Here is a 15,557-nt window from a genome sequence, read left to right on the forward strand (position 1 = left end):
AGCAATAGGCTGCCACCACTCCCAGTCGTGCTATTAGAAGGTTTAGGGAGACTCCTTCTGCCCTTATCTGGGTTGCACAGTTTAACTCACAAATTATAACCCAATTAACAACAAAATATCTAGTAGCGGTCGAATGGTCTAGCTCTGGATTCAGCTTCACTCATTCAAAGGCAAGTAAGACCGACCAAGAAATACTTTTCAGTATTTATTGTAACTAAAATTACTTATAAAGAGGGTGCATGTTTCTTACAAAGCATACAAATAAAAACAAAAAACCTTAATTGATATTAGTATCTAACATACTCACACATAAAAGTGCAGTCTTAAAATTAAATCACAAAGTCTCTCCCTCCGTCCCTGCACTCCCACAAGGGGCATGGCAAACACTCCGGCAGACTTTCAGCAATCTTCTCAACGTCAGGCATTTGCTTGACAAAGGTCGCCAAGGGAGCGCCATTTGCACCTCTAGACGCCAAGTATATATCCTCATTAACCCCACGAGGTATTGCGATTTTAAACCAATGAAAGGAATACTTTAATCAGTCAAGATCCAATGATTAAAGACCTAGCTCCTAATTTGGCATAGCAAAACAAGGTAATACAACTGTGAGAATGTTAATTCACAAAGACCCTGGGATAGGAGCCCCTCCCAAATTTCCCCAGCTGTAGGGGATTTAGCTTTTAGCACCGTACTCCCAGATAACATCTTCTTTCTTCCAGGCGGCAATAAATCACATCCAAGCAATTAAGGAAAATCAAGAGGGGAACGTTTCTCTTTAAAGGGGAACCAACACACACTCCCTTCCCCACCTACCAGGATTCTACACCCCTGTTAAGCTACGCAGGGTCAAAACCCAAGGTTTAATCCTTCCCCAGAATTCCCCTCACACTACAATGCTCTTTTCTGGGCTGGCTCTCCTTTACTGACACAGACATCAGCCTGTCTCCTTTACTGACACAGAACTCGAGCCAGCAGAGGGGCAGCCGGGAGCCACCAGGCATGTCCGCAGGGGCTGCAGAAGCCTATAAAGGATCCATCATGGCCAAAGGTATCCTAGGCAAAGCAGGCTTTCAATTCGACGAACTGAACAAACTGAGGGTTTTGGACCTGGAGGTGTCCCAGCAAATGACTGAGCTGAAAGAGGAATGCAAAGTAATTGTAGACAAAATTGCAGAATTTAAGAAAATAGTGGGCGACCTCATCCAACTTGTATCAGCTAGCAAAAGCAACCGAAAATGAGAAGATTGAGGCAATTGGTGCTCGCAACTTGCTGAAGACCATAGCAAAGCAAGGAGAAGCCCAGCAGCAGCAGCTTCGGGCGCTGATAGCCAAGAAGACAACACAGCTGGAAAGGTACCACATCGACTATAAAACGCTGTGTAAAATAGAAGCGGGCCAGAACGAATTCATCGACCAATTCATTTTCCAGAAGTAGAGAGAGAATTTATGACCAGCACGAAACACACTGGGAAATCTTGAGCCATTCCTGTAGTCTAATGGGGGGGGGGGGTTAGAAGAAGAAGAAGAAAAAATGGGAGAGGGGCAATTTTGACCTTTTAATTTTTTTATTGGCCAAGATCACCTGTCAAAAACAAAACAAAAGTTTAGATCTTAAATACTCTTTGGACTTACTTTAGGTCTGGCAATAAGATATTTCTAAAAGGTAGTTAGGGACAGCTACAGCTATTGTATTTTTATGTAGGGCTTCTCCCCTGTGGATTCTCTGGTGCCAGTTGACGCTCGACTGCGTGGCGAAGACCTTACCAGACACGGGGCAAGGACTCATCCGCTTCCCTTTGTACAGCTTTGATGAAGCAAAGGTCGCCGCCTGGAACGATCACCAACTTCATCGTCCCTGTAGCGGTCACTCTGACCTGCACATCACCACTGGACGTTTTACGGTCGATTGGTGATGTGCCAACTACAAAATAAACACCTCCACCAAAACACCACAGACCAGGATACAGATAAAATAAAACGAAGTTGCTTTATTGTGTGTTCATATGCTTAATGGTTGCAGTACAAATCTTAGGTTGTTCTAAATTTCAGATGGTTCCTATACCGGCCTATTACCTCTAATTATAAATTACCGGCCTATTACCGCTAAAGTCAACTAAGTAAATATTTATTAATAATCTCCCAACTTTGTATCCCGTCTGACTAAATCACCACCTATTCTCCTTCCTCAATATATTAAATTAGCTCTCTCTGCATATAACCAACCACTCCTAGCTCAACCTCAACTGACTCCAACCTCAACTGACTCCCACCTCAACTCCAACCTCAACTGACCCCCCCAACTTCAACTCCCTAACTGCCACTCGGGAGGGGTTTTTATCCCTGGCCTGAGCCCGCCCCCGAGGGTTCTATCTGCTCCACACTTAACCCCTCACATGCTGGGTCTGGTCTAGGTGGCGAATCGCCACAGTCCCCACGGACACATCCTTCCCCTGATTGATCTCGGGTTCGTTCTGGTGCTGGGGGACGTTCTCCTCCTTATCAGGGCCCGGCGCATCCGAGGGCTGCGCCTGGATCTCCTTCCCTTGCTCGTTCAGCAGTCGCCTGCTCATCACGCTGTCCGTCTGCCGGACGCTCTTCTTGCATGACAAGCATTTGTAGACCTTCTCCCCCATGGGATCCACCTGGTACGGGGCAATGCCCCATTTTGGCTTGAAGCTCTCTCCACACTCTAAGCACTGGTAGGACTTGTGAGCCATGAGGTTGGCCCTGCGGTTGAAGCCCTTCTCGCAATCGAGACACCTGTAGGGTTTCTCTCCCGGGGGGATTATCAGGTGTCTGTTGAGGCTCAATTTGCGAGTGAACGCTGAGTCGCAAACGGGGCACACGTGTCTGCCCATGCCCTTCTGCAAGCTCTCGGGGCCCGTGATCTTCCACACTTGTATTTCGTTTGCCATGTGTCCCTCTGCTCCGCCCGGATCTCCAAAGCTCCCTTCTTCCATCTCACATTCTTCCTCTTCCATATTGGACTCTGATTCTTCGGGGGACACATGCCGCGCTTCCTTTACGCTTTCATCCAACAATATTTCACATCCTGGCGAGGCATGCAGCTTCCCTCCCAAGCCTCTGCGTGGATCGCTCTCTGGCAGCGGCATGGGGGAGAGTTGCCCCCCCCCGGATGGCTGGCAGTGTGCAGCTACAGCCAGCCCAACACTATCCGTGGTAATTTGGGGGCACTGGGAAGATATTTGCACCCAGGTGCCACTTCTGCTAAGGACGGCCCTGAGTATCACTGTTACAAAACAGTGGGTGGAGTCATAAAGATGCCCAGAAGGGCTGGCTTAAGCATTTAATTCATTCCTGATCTTAATCTTTTAAATGTTCCCTAAGACTGTCCTGGAGCAATACCAGCACAGAATGCAGATGCTGATGAGAAAGTCTACTTACATCTCCATCCACTTTCTCTCTCACTCACTGAATGATCAAACCAAAGGATATTGCTATGCCTCTAGAGCCCTGGCGACCAAGGAGCCAGCAGAGGGAGGTGTCACAATGAAGTGTGTGTCACAAGGACCTCCACAACGTAGCAACCACCAGCACTGAACTGACACTACTTGCTTTTTTTCCAAAAAAAATTATTCATTTTATAACATCCTGGTACCTCAGTCTGATCACTGCACCATCAAGCCTCATCTTCTCCAGGTCGAGATCAGCTGTTGTGATCTGCCTGCTGTGCAGCTGACCTATCCGCTCCATACTGCTGGCCTCGCCTATCCTGGAGTAGGCTTCTGGCTGCCGAGCACTGGTCCCTCGTTGAATGATCAAACCAAAGGAGATGGTTATGTCTCTACAGCTCTAGCAACCAATGAGCCAACAGAGGGACGTGTCACAATGAAGGGCATGTCACAAGGACCTCCGCAACCTAGCAACCACAACCACTTGAACTGACACTACTAACTTTGCTTATATGGCTTTTAATCCACACATTTGAGGATTAATGCAGCCCGAGATGAACAAGATAGGCCTCGGGATGAAATGCAACACAACACCCCCTAGGACATGACCTCAATACTTTACCTGCTTCATAGCAAACTGGCATTTAGAAGCTTTGGCAGGCAACCTGACTTTATGTGTTGGAACACAAGGGTGTTCCTTCCAGGTTTGGCTGAAAATGGCTACATCATCGATATAAGCAAGGGCAAAATCTTTCAACCCCACCAACATCTTATCAATTAAACGTTGAAAGATATCCGGAGCATTCCTTAGCCCAAAAGCTAAAACAGTGAACTTAAATAACCCATCTCGAGTTCTAAAAGCAGTTTGGGGTTGATCTTTAGGATCCATAGCCACTTGGCAATATCCTTTGGTTAAGTCTATAGTTGAAATGAATTGGGCAGCCTCAATTGTTTCACCAACTCGTCTGCCCTTGGCATTGGACAGACATCAGACACCGTCACTTGATTTAGACGCCTGTAGTCCACACAAAAATGAACATTCTGGTCTGGTCTGGAAACCAGCCCAAGGGCTGTCCAATGGGATTATTAACCCCAGGTCCATCATTTCTTAAATCTATAGAGATGATTTCAGCCTGTGAACCTGTTACCCAGTAACGAAGCGAAGCAAAGCTACGGGTCTAGCCTCTCCAGTCTCAATTTTATGTAAAGCCAAATTAGTCTTCCCAGGGAAATTTGAAAAGACCTGCTGGCATTCTGTAAGAACAGCTTTAACTTGCCATTCCTGTTCTTTGGTTAAATCAGGAGACAGTATCACCCCTTTCAGGGTGCTTCCTTTACTTAACCTCCCCCAACCTGTTAAATTAATTCATGGCTTTATTTCCCCGCTAGTCTCTAAGACAGGCATCCCCAAACTGCGGCCCTCCAGATGTTTTGGCCTACAACTCCCATGATCCCTAGCTAACAGGACCAGTGGTTGGGGAAGATGGGAATTGTAGTCCAAAACATCTGGAGGGCCAAAGTTTGGGGATGCCTGCTCTAAGACTAGGTTGTCTCATTCATAATAAGGTTTAAACATGTTAACATGGAAAACTTTACAATGTCCACCTTGTGGGAAGGTTTACTTTAGCAGAGTTAAACAATCCCCTTTATAAGTTTATGCAGCGATCAGCTTGTTGCCGACTCGTCTGAGTTCTACTAAGAAAGATGCCTTCCTGGTTAAAAATCCCTTTGAATCCCTCTTAAAGAATACACACACAAATCTGATTCATGTTAATATAAAACTATTTTACTCTCAGATTCATTCAGGTTTACAGAACTGTACCTGAAGGCAGGCTTAGGTTACATAACAAGCAAATAAACTATACCAGAGGGAAGTTGGTCCTGAGGTGACTGCAACTGAGCAGTTATCTTTCAAAACTACCAGCAACTGACAAACTGGTTGTCACAGCAACTGGTTAGAACATGGAGGCCGTTAGTCCTCTGACGGAATGTTGCACTTGACTGCACCGTTACATCCCACACAGCTTCCAATTTTAAATTAACCAAATAGTTTACACTGGAGATTCTACTAACAATACAGAAGGGACCTTCCCAGGAAACTTCCAGCTTCCTCTTCCGTCTGGGACGCAGCACCCGCACTTGATCTCCTGGCTTGAACTCTCGGTTCCTGGCTCTGGCTGACGCACAGCGGGAATTATTTAAGCAGAGTTCTTCATTGAAATAATAAAAGCTTTATTAAGTTTAAAATAAACTTCTTCATAAAATAGTTCCAGAAACTTTTAAATAAATCAGTTACAGAACACAGACTCAGCTCTATATTAGCACACACTTTGAGACAAAGATGATCATGACTGTTAAGGTAAGTCAACAGTTTTAGGCTTCAACAGTTTTATATAGCCTGCTTTGCTGTTTCTGCTCTCATGCGTCTTTGTCACATGACACTGGCATCATACCATGTTTTCTGCTGCTGTTGGGCTTTCTGTATGTCACTTGCTGCCAACTCCTTCAGTTCTTTAAAGTTATCCTGGAGCTCGTGTAGGTACGCCATCACATCCTGGCTCTAAATTTGTTCTTGGTCTGTCCACGCAGCTTTTAAGATGTCCAAAGGACCATGTGGTTGTCTTCCAAACAGCAACTCAAATGGGCTGAATCCTGAGCTTTCTTGGGTACCTCCTTGTACCCAAACAGGAAATGTTGCAACCGGGCATCCCAATCATTTGGGTGGTTGTAGGCATAGTCTTGAGCCTATGATTCAAGGTCTCATTAACCCATCACAGTTCTCTTCTGGAATAGTCCAGTAACTCGACTGCCAGCTTGTCCGCTGTTGCATTTTAATAAAAATACCAGCTCTAGCTGAATCCTGAAGTCACAGCTTTATTTCACACCTGAAAAACTTATGCAGTTGCTCTGTTATCTAGAGGAAAGCCTCTACCTTCTCAGTGTTGCATTCCCTGTTCATTTCACCCAACTACCTTCTCAACTACCCAACTACCACCCAACTGACCTGCACATCACCCCCGGACGTTTGACGGTCTATTGGTGATGTGCCAACGACAAACTAAATACTTTCAGTCACTCACACACCTCAGACCAGGATATTGTAAAATAAAACAAGATGGTTTATTGAATGTTCTTATGCGTATTGGTTACTGTACAAAGCTTAAACGGTTTCAAATCACAGATGGTTCCTATACCGGCCTATTACCTCTAAATATGAATTACCGGCCTATTACCTCTAAATATAACTAATAATAATTATCACTAATCTCATAACACTGTATCCTGTCTGACTATCTCCCTATTTAACAGCCACCTCAATAATAACCAGCTCTTATCTTCACACCAACTCTAACCTGACTGACTTCAACCAATAACTCCCTTCAACAACCCTATCTCCAACTCTCATCTCTCTATATACACCTTGCTTCTGGCTGGAGAGCTCCCATTGGCCGTTTCCCTCCCTGGCAACTTAACCCCTTCTAGGCCCTCTAGAGGTGAAACGCCACAGTGGTTGTAGGCATAGTCTTGAGCCTATGATTCAAGGTCTCATTAACCCATCACAGTTCTCTTCTGGAATAGTCCAGTAACTCGACTGCCAGGTTGTCCGCTGTTGCATTTTAATAAAAATACCAGCTCTAGCTGAATCCTGAAGTCACAGCTTTATTTCACACCTGAAAAACTTATGCAGTTGCTCTGTTATCTAGAGGAAAGCCTCTACCTTCTCAGTGTTGCATTCCCTGTTCATTTCACCCAACTATGCTCTTTTCTGAGCTGGCTCTCCTTTACTGACACAGACATCAGCCTGTCTCCTTTACTGACACAGAAACAGAGCCAGCAGGAAGGAAGAGGTTCCCCTACTATCCTCCTTAGTTTTCCCAACCATCCATTGTCTCCAAATAGATTGTTTTTCTGATCTTTGAAATAGGCCTCAGACAGTTGGCTGAAAAACCTTTCCTAAGCAACTGGTTGTAGCAATTGGTCAGGCCAGTCAAATGACCACACGGCAACAGAGAAATAAAGCTTTTTTTTAATTGATTGCTGGCAGCAAGCAATGGCACAGAGGATTAAGTTCCAAAGTCCATCCCTCCCAACAGGGGAGGTTTCCCTTTATACATTCTTGAACCAGTTCTTTACCCAATCAGAAGTTACAGCATACCCATACTCAGAAAGATACATTAGGTTCTGCCTAGAGATGTAAAATTTATGGAAATTTTGAAGCTCGGGGGGGAAAAAACCGTTTTTTTTTCCGGGGGAAACTGAATTTTTTGGGAAAATTGAAAAAAATGCTACATTAGCACTTCTTTTTTCTTTTCCAGATTGAAAGTCATTCTGTTACTTTAGAAACATAAAATATAACTATGGAAAATTTTAATGGACATAAAATTATCACAACGAGCATATTAAAAATATAGTGTATCCAAACAATTATTACAAACAGAATTTACTTTTAAAAGAATATTTATTTGTATTTGTAACAAATGGAGCAACAATCTCCTGAACTGTTTACTCATTTATGTGGAACAAAAAAAACTCCACAAAACAATTTTTAAAAATCCAGAAGTGACAATTATTCATATTTCCTCTCCTCAGTATTTAAAAAAACATTCTCATAAAAAGAACTGAAGAAGGAAGTGGGACTAAGTTTCAACGAATGGGCATGAAATTTAATCAGAATCTGCTGTATTGATCAGTATCATTACCTTTTTTAAATTAAGTATATACTTTCAGGCCCTTTTTGTTGCTCTATATTTTCTTCCAGTGCTTTGAGGCCTAGTGAAGAGGAACAGAACCAATGCGTACCACACGCATGCAAAAACAAAACTGAAACCTTTTTCTTTTCTGGTGCCAACAGCACCTCCTAAAAGAAGAAATGTATCTTGTTCTTGCATTGGAGAATTCAGTTTGTAACCTAGAACTTCCTTGTCCTCACAGAAATTAGAATAATCTGATACCATACATATTTTTAAAAAATAATTTATAAAATATTTGTACCCCTTATCTTAAAATATTTTATTCATCTCGTTAAAATAAAACATTCCATTTTTTCAATTTTTCGGGGGGGGGGTGTTAAGGAGGAAAACCAGTTTCCCCCCAAAATTTTCCGGGTTTTTTCCAGGCCTTCACATCTCTAGTTCTGCCTAGAGACATGAACTGCTCTGGGTGGAATGTTCCAGATGGATACCGGTACATTGGATTCTGCCTAGTGATAGATGGAGAGTGTGTTCCAGATGGATACATTGGGTTATGCCTAGTGATAGGAGAGTGTGCTGGACATTACCCTTATAACAAAATGGCTTCCTTGCCTAACACTTTAATTTTTTTAAATGGCTTCCCTGTGACCGATGCCACACCTTAGTGACTAATACTACTATAGAAGAAACATCAGCATGCTGAAAGGTTTTGTACCTTGGCTGTCCTTTGAAAGATGGGCCCTGGGAGGGAAAAAGGGAGGGGTAGGTCTCTGGGAGGGGTGAGACCTTACTTCTTTTCCCAAAGCAGGATAAGACTTTTCACAGTCTTGAAAGCCTAGAAAAGAAAGAGAGAAATGCTAGACAGTTTTAAAAGCAATGTTCTTTGGATCCTGAATTGCAGCCTTTGCATCATATGAATGACATTTAGAACCACCCTTTGCTATTTCCGTAATGGTTGCTCCCATTTGATTATCACAGTATAACACAGAAGGTCTCCCATCTTCCCACTGAACTCTCCAGGCTAATGGAAAGTACCGAGAATGAATCAATTAAAAGGTGGGTGGTATACAACATGTTAGGTATCAGAACTATGCCTACCCCATAGAGTGGAGGCAGCATCCAAAAGTAACAGAGTGCAGCTCATGTGCTCAACTCACCATTCACTTTAGGAACATGGTAGACCTCCAGACTAGTACTTTCAGATCATCAGATCTCCCCCTTGTTTCATTTGCTGCACGCCACTCTCTCATTGCCAGTGGTTGTCCTCTGTAAGTTGTGCGTGTTGGAAGGAAGAAATCTCATTACTACAATAGTGCCTGGCACTCACTTGGACTGGAAGGGCAGTGTCAATGTGCTGTCAACAAGCCAGGTCAACCACAGACCAGACACACACACACACACACACACACACACACACACACACACGGAAGGAAGGAACGAAATACAATTTATTTACAGAAATTAACAACACAGCAGAGTCCTCTGGTTCGGCTCCCCTCTTGATTGCTCAAACCCCCTGGTTCTAGCACCTCCCAGCAAGTTCTCAAGTGACTCTTGTCTCACTAGCCTAAAAAGAGTGCTCATTTGCAAGGTGTGATATCCTAATAGTTTTCCGTTTTCTAAAGTATAAACTTATCCACAGTCACTTCCCTTCACTGTTACAAAATAGTGAGTGGAGTCGCAAATATTCCCAGAAGGGCTGGCTGATGCATTTAACTTTCTCCTGATCTTAATCTTTTAAATGTCACCTAAGACTATCAGGGAGCATTATCAGCACAGAATGCAGATGTTGAGCATTCTTATTAGCATTTCTATCCACCTTCTCCCTCACACACTAAATGATAAAACCAAAGGAGATTGCTAGAGCTCTGGCGACCAATGAGCCTGCAGATGGAGGTGTCACAATGAAGGGCATTGGAAACAGAAGTAACCCGTTCCGGTACTTCCGGGTTTGCCACAGACATTCGCCGGAATGAACGCAAGCAGAGGCAGACGCAGGACAAGGTTTGACTGTATAAAGATATCTCGAATAAATGCTGGCGGTGTGGGGAATGTGAAGGAGACATGTACCATATGTGGCCTAGTCTGCAAAGCCGAGGTGAGATATTGTGGAGAGGGCAGGTTTCCTCCCTGTGTCTCCCCCTGTTCTGACCCATTACGTATCCCTGCCCTCTATTCGCCGCCCCCCCACACCTCCACTTGGCCTAGTCTGGAAAGCGGCCTAGTCTGCAAAGCCGAGGTGAGATATTGTGGAGAGGGCAGGTTTCCTCCCTGTGTCCCCCCCCGTTCTGACCCATTACGTATCCCTGCCCTCTATTCCCCCACACACACCTCCACTTGGCCTAGTCTGGAAAGTGGCCTAGTCTGTCTGATAATGGCCGCCTTGGGGGTTTCAGTTGCTTGGTTGATGATGTCATTTGGTTTTGGGTGTGGCCTAGATTTCACAGGAAGGGAGGGGGTGGAGGAGGGTACTGCGCCACTTGAGGGTGCTGTTTGACTTGGTGGAAAACCAGGTCTACACCTGCCCAGGTGTGTGATTTGATCATTGTGTCAAAATTTGGATCGTTGTGTCAAAATTTCAGGACGATCGGTCAAGCAGTTACGGAGAAAAGTGTAGAACGCAGTTTCACGATTTTTACATTTATATATATATAGATGAGATAAAAAAGAACTTCAAATTAACATTCTTTTTTTAAAAAAAGAAGCTTTCTAACTTTGGTATATATTTACTTTGGGTAAATATATACCAAAAAAATGTAAAAGAAATCTTTCTACATGCAACAGCCACAGCCCGAGTACTAATTGCAATGTATTGGAAAGGGGAAATAAATAGTACCATCTTTATTGGAATGGCAGAATAAATTATTATTTTTCAAAAATATATATATATATTCATTTTATAATAATTTATGCCACAATTACCTATATAGAAAATCAATAAAATCTATACACTAAAACATCCTAATACACTAAGCACTAAACATACATCCTAATTTCTCCCAAAAGCTTCCCTAAATATTTAAAAATTTAAATATTACAATATTTTTTCAAATATACCTTGAATTTCTTCCAATCTTCTTCCACTGTCTCTTCTTCCTGGTCGCAGAGTCTTCCAGTCAGTTCAGCCAGTTCCACAAAGGCCATCATTTTCATTTGCCATTCATCTGTAGTAGGTATCCCTTGTGTCTTCCAGTTCTTGGCAATTGGTATTCTTGCAGCTGTTGTGGCATACAGAAAGAATGTAATATCCTTTTTGGGGATTTCTTCCCCTACTATTCCAAACAAAAAGGCTTCTGGTTTTTTAAAAGTGTCTTTCGTATGTCTCCCAGGCGGAAAGCCTGCCTGGTCTTTATTTATATAATCATTCAACACTTTCTTCAGCCTTCTGGCAAAAATATTGGCAAAAAAATTGTAATCCACATTTAATAGATAAATTGGGTGAGCAGGCTCGTCTTCTAGTTGAAGAGCTTCCTGCAATATGAACACTTGTAGGGCTTCTCTCCTGTGGATCCTCTGGTGCCAGTTGACGCTCGACTGCGTGGCGAAGACCTTACTGGACACGGGGCAAGGACTCATCCGCTTCCCTTTGTACAACTTCGCCTGGCACGATCACCGATTCGATCGTCCCCACGGACACATCCTTCCCCAGATCGATCTCGGGTTCGTTCTGGTGCTGGGGGACGTTCTCCTCCTCCTCGGGGCCCGGCGCGTCTGAGGGCTATGCCTGGATCTCCTTCCCTTGCTCGTTCAGCAGTCGCCAGCTCATCACGCTGCCCGTCTGCCGGACGCTCTTCTTGCATGACAAGCATTTGTAGACCTACTCCCCCGTGGGATCCACCTGGTACGGGGCAATGTCCCATTTCGGCTTGACGCTCTCCCCGCACTCTGAGCACTGGTAAGACTTCTCGGTGTGGACGGCCTCGTGAACCATGAGGTTGGCCCTGCGGTTGAAGCCCTTCCAGCAATCAAGACACCTGTAGGGCTTCTCTCCAGAGTGGATTACCAGGTGTCTGTTGAGGCTCGATTTGCGAGTGAACGCTGTCTCGCAAATGGGGGACACGTAAGAAAGTATAAGGAAATATAAAAAGATTAAGGTAATAATGATAAGTGAAATGACAGGAAACTGCTAAAGATGAGATGAAATGAAAATCAGATAGGGGGGACTCGGGGAAGGCCACACAACAATGATTAGAGAGATAGATGTGAAAATAAGAGTTTATTTGTATTGTTTTTGTTTATTGTGTTTTTGTTATTTTGTTGTATTGTGTTTTTTTCTGTTTTTATAAGTGTTGATATAAAATGAATAAATTTGAAAAAAGGAAGTCTTATTTTATTTTTGTAAGACGTAAGGACAAAATAGATTGTATAAGTTTGAAGCAATTTATTTCTGTAAAGTTACATAAGATTATTTATACAAGATTCTTTTCTTCTTTTTGTTTACTTAATATTGTTTATGATATCTATGAATTTCAATAAAGTATATATATATAAATGGACATGTCTAGTAACCAACGAGCCGGAGAGGGAGGTGTCACAATGAAGGACATGTCACAAGGACCTCTGCAACCTAGCAGCTCCTCTGACACTAGTAATTTTGCTTATATGGCTTTCAATGCATGTTCAGCTTTTAAAAAATAGGTAAAATGTGCCTATTCCTTCATATTCAAGCCGCAGTTATCCCTGCACCTACTGAGTATTAGTGTCATTCTATATTGCTGTATGTGTCATTGGAAACAAAGAAATAGCCCCTTGCATATTATTCATTTTACTAGTGCCATTCAGCCCGTTTAATAAACGGGCGCTAGAACATTCGGCCTTTTTTGGTGGCAGCGGCGCGTGGGGGGCTTTTATTCCTTGTCTAATTGATTGTTCCTCCCCCCTCCCTTTGATCCTTAATTTATCCCTAATTTTCTCCCCCCCCATTCCCAAACCCCAAGCCAAAGTCCCCCCCCCTTTTTACCTTTACAGCCCAGGCTCGGCTGGGGGTGCGGGGGTATTTCTTCCTTTACCCCCTCCGAAGCTTGTGTTTGGAATGCGGATCCCTCCCCACCCTGTTTTCGCGCGCTTTTTGCACCTGCCGTTTGGTTCCTAATTTTTCCCTGTCAATAGTGCTGCTGTTGCCAGGGCCCAGTGGCCAAATTCTGGCTCCTGGACGGCCCGGGCGGCTGCTCCGGGGTGTACGCCCAGTTTTTCGGGGGGTGGGGGTGGCTCCCGCTACTTTTGTTGGCCTCCACAGCTGTTTTTCAATCGCCTGCTGCATCCGGGAGGGAGCTTTGTCGTCCGGGGGGCTTGCGCCCGCCCCGGTACTTTCTGAGGGTCCCGCGGTTGGCGCTGAGCATTCGGCGGCCTCCCCGCGCCTTTCCTGGCCATTCCGGCCCAGCGGGGGTCTTCCGGTTGCTTGCGCTGTTTGGGCCTCAATTTCGGGCCTGTTAGTGAGAAGCCGGGGCCTCGATTTTTTGGTCGTCCCGGCTTCCTCCTCAGGCCCCTGGGCACGTTGAGAGAGGGCCTGCCCTGCTTAGGGGCCTTGCTGCCTGCTCCTGCCTTCCACCTGGTGGCCTCTGTTTTAACTGCTTATTGAGCCCGTGCAGGGCAGAGGGGTGGGGGGTGGGGTGGGGAGAGCGTGTGTGTGCGTGCGTGCGTGCAGTCTCTGCGTCCAATCCCTGTGTCCCTGGGGCACATGCTCAGTAGCGCGGAAAACGGGACACACGGAATCTGGACGCAGAGACACAGGGACTTTATTATATAGGATTACCATCCTTCACTAGCAGGTCCCAGGGCAGGTTACAACCATCTAAAATTAAGCATTGAAACAGTTAAAACCAATTACAGTCACCAGAACTATTTGAATCCTGAAAACACATATCTCAGGTGCCAAAGGCCAGGTAAAGAGGTGTGTCTTCAGCATATGCTAGAAACTATATAATGAAGGTGTCAGATGCACCTCTGGAAAGGGAATTCCTCAACCAAGGAGCTGCCACTGGGAACGCCCTCTCCTGGGCCACACACACCAAACCTTCTAAGCGTGAGCAAGTGCATCTGTGGGGAAGGGGGCTTTCATTCAGTGGCACGCAGTGACATTTTTTTAGGTAGACAGTTAGGGCTAGTTGCCTTGGGAAAACTATGCCACTAGATAGTACCCAGCAATTTTTAGAAGAGTTGCAGGCTCCACCCAACTGTTGGCATACAGTGGAGCTCCTTTTACACTATTCAGTGTGTCCAATATTTGGCAGGTAAAAGTATTAAAACAGAGCGATCACACCTTCCCAGCACTTAATCACTTAAATATGATAACATACTAATTAAACAAATGCAGTTGATCTTACCTTCATTCATAAGTTAATGCAATTCTCCTGTCTCCTTTCTGCGCATCATAACCGCTTCCTTGACTTTGCAGTTCAGTTAGAAGAGAATTTTTGATGGATATGAGAGGAAGTTGGGAAAGCCTGTCTTCACTCTGCGTGGTTCAAATGTAACTTTTTAGCTGTCATACTTTGACAACTGTAGGAATTCGCTATAATTTCCATCGGTTAAGAGATTCCTCATTTTCTTGATGCCCTCTAAAAGTTCATTCCCATTTTGCCAGCAGACAAGTTCTATCTATAAGACAATTCATTATTTGCTTATTGAAATCAACTTCAGAATTGTGCTTTAGAACAGCAGCTCTGTGCTGCTCACATAACTGGAGGTCTATCCATGTTTTACCAAAAGTTTTTAGTTTTGTAATCACAGACAAATGTGACTGACTTCTCATGGTGGGCCTTCGCTTTATGGGCCTTACTGATGTCCGAAAGGCCAGTGCTGTTCCATGTACCTTTGTCTGTTTCAAAAGTTCTGTGTGTAGACCTTTTAACCACCACCACCACCCCCCCAAATAAATTCAGACAAGACTCAAATTTTAGGTTTGGTTTTTGGCAGAATTTAGGACACAACTTTATTGATTACAATCAAGTGAGTGGTTGCATAGGCTCTGGTTCGACTAGCTCCCTGCACCCTTGCAGGCAGCGCTGACCCTGGGCACTAACGATAGGTCAGCCTCGGGTGAATACCTGAGACAGAGGCAAGCAGGAGCCCTGCTAGGCTTCCACCCAGATGTCCCCTAGATTCAGGCTCAGGGCACAACCAACACGGCTACCTACCTGTAACATGAGTCCATGGGTTCCTTTAGCGGAATACCCAACACATAGGGATGGCTAGGCAGAACCAGAGCCTATCCGCAACCTTACAAGTTGTGGCAATTTGCTACGCAGCAGGCGAAACCCAAGTGGCACCAGCCAATCAGACAAGTGGGGAAAATTCCTGCCGTGCCCCTGTCCCAACGACAGACGACACACGACGGCATAGCAAGGTCAAGCGCAAGCCCTAAATATAGGGAGAGGTGGGCGGGTGTTCCAATGCACAGAGCCCAAAAGAGGAAGCTCAGGGATACGTGCATGGGCTTAAATAGAGGTCACT

At 44.6% G+C, this 15,557-nt stretch overlaps 1 pseudogene; it reads left to right on the forward strand.

Annotated features, from left to right (window-relative positions):
- The first annotated feature begins 1,024 nt into the window (after window positions 1-1,024).
- Window positions 1,025-1,436, forward strand: LOC118082969 (intraflagellar transport protein 20 homolog; annotated as a pseudogene).
- Window positions 1,437-15,557: the final 14,121 nt, after the last annotated feature.

The sequence above is a fragment of the Zootoca vivipara genome, chromosome 3 (assembly GCF_963506605.1).
Source record: "Zootoca vivipara chromosome 3, rZooViv1.1, whole genome shotgun sequence".
NCBI lineage: Eukaryota > Metazoa > Chordata > Lepidosauria > Squamata > Lacertidae > Zootoca > Zootoca vivipara.